A 6,512-nucleotide genomic window follows, 5' to 3' on the forward strand; every position below is an offset into this window, starting at 1 on the left:
GGCGATGCCAAGGCGACTCGAGGGTACGAGTCAAGGACCTGTCATCGGAAACAGTTTAGAGTCTGTCGACTGTCCGTGCGGGTCGTTTAAAGTCCGTTAGACTACGTGCAAAGGCTCGCCAGCCATAAGAAGGAGTCATACCTGAGGCATCTTCGGATATGTCCTTGCATGGTTGCGGATAAATGCTCGCCAGCTGTGGTGCGTATATGAGGAGGTCTCGCCAGCCGCGACGCGTTGTAAGGCTCGCCAGCCGTGGTGCGTTGTAAGGCTCGCCAGCCGCGGTGCGTATATGAGGAGGGCTCGCCAGCCGCGGTGCGTTGTAAGGCTCGCCAGCCGAGACAAGGAAATGTACCCGAGGCATCTTCGGGATGTGTCCTTGAAAAAGGTAAGGAAATGTACCCGAGGCATCTTCGGGATGTGTCCTTGAAAAAGGTAAGGAAATGTACCCGAGGCATCTTCGGGATCTGTCCTTGGATGTGTGCGGACAAAGGCTCGCCAGCCAATGGTAAAGGTCGGTTAATGGACCATGGGAATAGCCGCGTCGAGTGGGCTTGGTTTGAAAGTAGCGAACTCATGATGTCGCTGTGGAAATAGTGAGTATGAATCCTCACTATCACTGCTTTTGGAATGAGCGGGTTCCGCGAGGAAGCCCCCCTGCTGGCATTTGAAGGAATAGTGAATTTGGAATTTTCACCATTCGGTTTGAATTCGTAGTGGCGGTTTTGATCGCCGTTTGTCTTAATTTTGAAAGGAAATAGCAAATTTCAAATCTGCTATTATATTTGAAGTGACGGTTTATGTGCCGTCGTTGACATTTGAAAGAAATAGTGAATTTGGAATCTTCACTATTGATTGAAGTGACGGTTTATGAGCCGCCGTTGACATTTGAAAGAAATAGTGAATTTGGAATCTTCACTATTGATTGAAGTGACGGTTTATGTGCCGCCGTTGACATTTGAAAGAAATAGTGAATTTGGAATCTTCACTATTGATTGGAGTGACGGTTTATGTGCCGCCGTTGATTGAAATAGCGATTTTTGAATTTTCGCCATTATTTTGAAATTGGCGGTTTTGATCGCCGTTTGCCTGAAAATAGCGAGTTTTGAATTTTCACTATTTGTGTTTGTTTGTTTTTGAGGAAATGACAATATTTGATATTGTCAATGAAAATTTCGAAGTCTGTTGTGGGAAATTGGGCCCAAAGCCCAAATTTCGCTGAAAAAGAAAAGGGGAGGCCTGGTTTAGGCGCGAGCCACCTGGCGATGCAAGCCGACTTCCCTATTTTTTGTTAAAAAGACGCGAGGTTGAGTTGCGGATGAACATTCATCTTCAACCTCGAAAAATCGCCCAAAATTGCCATTGACGGACCTTCAAGCTTGCTTTCATCCGTGCCATTGTCAACAAATGTCATCTCAAGGTAGGTATTTCCTCTTGAATCCTTTCAAATTTGTTGGTTGTTAGCTAGATTGAATTAGGGCGGATTTTGCCCTAAAAAATCGAATTGGGCGTTTTTGCTTGGGCCAATTTCGAGTGAAATTGATGTTTGCATTAGGTTAGAAACCTGTTTAGGAGTATAGGGGTACTTTTAGTTTGCATTTTGGTCCCCGTTCCCGCTCCCTATGCTCGAAAAACGTGATTGAGGCGAGAAACCGTCTCATTTCACAATGCCAAGTTTATTTGTTTGGGTAGTGGGTCCCACTAGGTTGCATTGTAGTTGGGAAAACCCGTGTTTGCCATTTAAGGACCTTCATTGGACGTTTGTGGGCAAAATTGAATTTTTGCCTTTTGCGACTGTCTTACGTCTGACAAAATAAGCGCTTGTTTGGGCTTTAATTGAGTCAGTCTGCCTTGAAATGGACCTTATTGGTATTTTAGGTCACCTTGAGGCGTGATAAAATCACGTTTGCCTTTTGCGGTCGTTTTTGAATTTTTGACCGGGTCGGGCTCAAATTAGCGTATGAATTGCCTTTTTGAACCGTAGAAAAATCCCCATTGTGTCGGGAATGTATTTTGGGTTGTTGGCAGACCTTGTATGGGTCTTGAAATGCCGTTTTTGTGGTTTTGACTCGTCTTTTGCGTGAAAAGAGGGGCGAGTCGTTTTTGTGTTGTTTTTTTTGTGAATGGTTTGGGGCGGGCTTGCCCCTTGTTTTTTTGTTTGCAGGTTGTGTTTTGTTGTTTTTGGATTTATCCATTTCATGCCGTCGTAATGCCTAAATTTCGGCTGACGTTTTTTTTTCTTGTTGTTTTTGATTGCAGGATATCATTTGGGACCGATGGGGTCAGTTGTTGAGGCTTTGGAGGAGGAAGTCGATCCCGGAGGGGAAAAGTCAGCTGTTTTTTGTTACAGGCTTGGTTGTGTTTCTCCCTGGCGGCCTTTGTTCGGCCAACGATCGGGTATCGATCGTTGGTCGTCGTCTGTAGAAATTCGGATAAGCGGCCAATATGGCTGGTTGTCCTTTTCGTTGTGGCTCATGGATAGGATGACTTATGATTGGGGGTCAGTACGAGTGTGTCATCCCCGGTTGTTGACCTTGATCGCAGTTTAGTTCGGTTGAGTGGGGTTTAACATCGGGGTAGCATACTGAGCTACGATCCTCGGTTGTCATGTCGTCCGAAATCTGCAAGACATTGTCTTCCTTTTTGTCATGGAGCAGGAGTGAGGGGTTATCGCCATGGTAACCTCCTCTGCTTTCACTGTTGCTCCTCTGTTTCCTGTTGCTCCCTTTCTTTTCCGATCAGAAGGGTAGGGAGTGCTTAGTTCGGTAGGTGGCGGATAGCCCCCAGTTTGTTGTCTTAGGCCAGTGTCTGTATGATAGACGTTTGTTTTAGGCCAGTGTCTGTATGATAGACACTTGTTTTAGGCCAGTATCTGTATGATAGACGTCTGTTTATGTATTTTGCGTATGGCGGTTTACATATATGTGTTTTTGGCTTGTGGTTTGTTTTGTGATTTTTGGCTTTTTTGTGTTGTGTTTCGGAGGAGCGTTGTTGGCTGTTGACCCTCCTTTTGCTTTGCACCAGTTCCTGCATCGTTAGTGTAGAAAACAGGCAATAGATAGCATATAAACACGTAGAAGCATTTGATCACGTAAAGCATTTCTTTGAAAAAATCAAAATTAACCAAGATGACTTGAAGTTAAAATTGAAATTTTGAAACGAATTTTTGAAAATTCCGTGACAAAATCGTCACGTTTGGAATTCAAAAGGAAATGATTTGAAAATTTGAGCAATTAACTCGTGTCGTGAATTAAATTGCATCGAAATTTTGAAGATGACTCAAAAAATTCAAACTCAGACTGTCAGGAAAGAATTTTTAGAAAAGGATTTTTGCGAGTATATTTGGTTTTTGAGGTCAAGACTCGAATTTGTGAGTGCTTGAATTTTGGAGGAAAATTGATGTCGTGTTATCAATTTTCGATTTTGATTTTTGTGTTGCGAAAAAGCGAAAAATTTTCAGAATTTCGACTGACATGGAAACGATCCATCGCGGATCGGGGCGACTAGCCCTTCCCCCCTTAAAAAAAGAAAGAAAAATCCGTATGTTTAAAGCTACGTCATGGAAACCGTGTCGGATTTCGTAAAACGCGAAAACAAGGAAATGTGAGTGTGAAGAAACACAAAATTTCCCGGATCATCCCGAAGAGGCGCGAGGTTCCTGGCGGGAGGTTTGAGGTGTCAGGAGAAAACACATGTTGAAAGAGACAAGTCAACAGCGGGAATCCTAGGGAAGTCTCAAAGAGGCGCGAGCGTCTTGGCGATGGAAGCCGACTCTCCTCTTTTTCTGAAAAATGCGCTGATCATTTTGTATAAATAGGGACGTTTGCGCGTCATTGTTTCGGCATCCGAAACACAAAAACATCTCTACAAAACCTCTTCTTCTTCCACAAAAATATTTCATGGATGCTTTTGAGAATGCATTGCGACAATGGTGCCGAGATTTGTCGCCTCCCGAGAAGTATCAACTCGATTGCATGGGAGTTGGTCAATTGTTGGTGCTTCGTCAAGTCAAGGTGCAACCCTCGTTTCTTGAAGCATCTTCTCAGTTTTGGGATTCGAAACATCACGTTTCGTTTTCCCGAAGGGCGAGATTTGTCCTCTTGCCGAAGAAGTTGGAGTCATTGGTGGGTGGCCGGGTTGTACTCCGGTGCTTCCTCCGACTCGGTTGTGCTACAAGGAGAAATTCCGCTCTATGTTGGGCTTATCAACAAGCCAAGTCAACTTTCTTCTTGCTCCACATGGTGTGGATATGTTGGCTCTTATTAACATCTTCTCGAATCGGTTAGATGCTAATGTCTCGGAGGTTGCTAGGAGAAGGGCTCTTGCATTTTGCCTTGTCCATGTGTACCTCTTTGTTTATGTCTTGAAGAAGGAGGGGCCGAGATGACATGGTAGCATGATCCTTATCCATGTGATTGAGCAAATGGATCATGGTAGAGATCCATCATGGTTGGTGCTTGGAGAGATTATCCAAGCTTTGGACAAGGAAGGCTCTTGTGGAGAAGCTCCCTCTTTTGGATCGCCAAGGATCCTCCAAGTGTGGCTATTGGAGAGGCTAAGGTATGTAGAGCCTCCGCTTAATCCTTCTTCTTACTCCTTCCGTCACCTTACCATGAGGAAGAAGTTGTACCCGGATAGTTTTGCTTCCACCGAGGCCTATTGGGCCGCAAGATTGGCGGAGGAGAGTGGTCCTCATATCCGTTGGGTAGTGCCGTGGTGGCACTTGAGGTCCTTCACGGGGTTGCCCGCTTTGGGTGCTAGTCCTCGTTCTTTGATGGCGGTGGGTTTGAAGGTTGTTTACTTCATTTATCCAAAAAGGCTCATGAGGCAAATGGGGCGTCAACAAAAGGTGCCCGCTCAAGATACTCTTGTCCAAGAGAATGTTTTCCGGAACTCCGAGTTTGTGGAATTCTTTGAAAGGTGGTGGGCCACTCGGCCGCTTTGGGAGGTGCCAAACCCCGTTGCCACGACATGGGTGACTCCCGCTTATGTCAAGTGGTCACGTGCTCCGTCCTTGGAAGAGAGATCCAAATTCCGTAAGGACGAGGTTGTCGACTTGAAGTACCGAGAGGTCGGCAAGGCCAACCGTGCCTTCTTTGAAGAGTATGTTGATGGAGCTACTCCCGATGTGATGAGACCACCAAAGAGGAGGAGTTCCGGCCCCAAGAGTATGGTAGGCCGTGCATTGGTCGTCTTGGGTCAAACATGGGGTCTTGTGCTAGACCGGAGGCCGTCACCGTCTTAGATCCGTTTAGGATCTGTTCCGAGGAGGAAGTCCATGCTGGGCGGGCCAACAAGAAGAACAAGGGGAAGATTTACCCCGAGGGAAAAGGCAAGGGTAGAATGGAGGAGTGAATACCTTCATTACTCGCTTTATTACTATGTTGTAGTAATGTTGTGAGTTGTTATTATGTTGTACTAGCTAGTTATTGTGTGTTTTGTCCTAGTTTTACTATGTGAGGTGTGTTAGTGGACACCTTAGCTTTGACAAGTTGTAGACTCGTCGAGCTTTATTTGTCGTTGAAATTGTAATCCCTCCCATTATTAATTAAATAAGAGGATTGCTCGTGTCGAAAATTGTGAACGCTTGTTTCTTCCGTCCGTTTGGTAAAGGCAATTCGATTTGAATCGTCCTAAACAATTGCACTTGGGGAAATGGTATTTTGTGGAAAGGGAGAAAGGCTTATTTTTGTATTTTTGTGGGGAAAGGGAATGGTTTTCCCTTTCTCTTTTTTGATGGGGATGTTTTTGTATGTGGGGATGGTTGTATCCTTCTTGTGTAAGAAAGGACTGCCTACGTATCCACCTGAAGAGGTGAAATCAAACCATGATCGTAGTTCGAAATGTTTTATGAATTTGAATTGGGTTTTGTGGTTGTATCCCTCAAGCATAAGAGGGACTGCCTACGTATTCACCTGAAGAGGTGAAATCAAACCATGCTCGTAGTTCAGGGGTTTGGTTTTTGTAGTGCAAATGGACGTTGCCTTTGACGGATCAAAGGACATTCGAAACGGGCAAGGTGCCGCAGCTTAGACTCGATAAAACATACAATTTCAAATCAGAATATATTGAGGAACTTGACTTGAAAAGGGTTGAGGTTGGTGCTAGTTGCAAAACTAGGCTAGGCTGTTTGTTGATAGGGTTCAAGGGTAGTATTTCTTGAGTTGGTCGGGTTTGTAAAGTCCTCCCCGTCTAGGTCACTCAGTCTCACTGCGCCCCCCGAAAGTATTTTCTTGACCAGGTATGGCCCGACCCAGTTGGGTTTAAATTTTCCCCTCGGATCGACGGGTAATGGTGCCCGGACTGACTTGAGGACCAAGTCGCCCTCCCGGATGTTTCGGGGTTTGACCTTCTTGTTGAATGCCCGTTGTATACGTCGTTGTTATAGCTGGACGTTGTGCAAGGCGTTGAGTCGCCGTTCATCTAGAAGAGTGAGATGTTCGTACCTTCGACGGGTCCATTCCGCCTCAGGGACTTGACTCTCCAGTAGAATGCGTAGAGATGGGACCTCTAAC

This window comes from Silene latifolia, chromosome Y (genome assembly GCF_048544455.1).
Source record: "Silene latifolia isolate original U9 population chromosome Y, ASM4854445v1, whole genome shotgun sequence".
NCBI lineage: Eukaryota > Viridiplantae > Streptophyta > Magnoliopsida > Caryophyllales > Caryophyllaceae > Silene > Silene latifolia.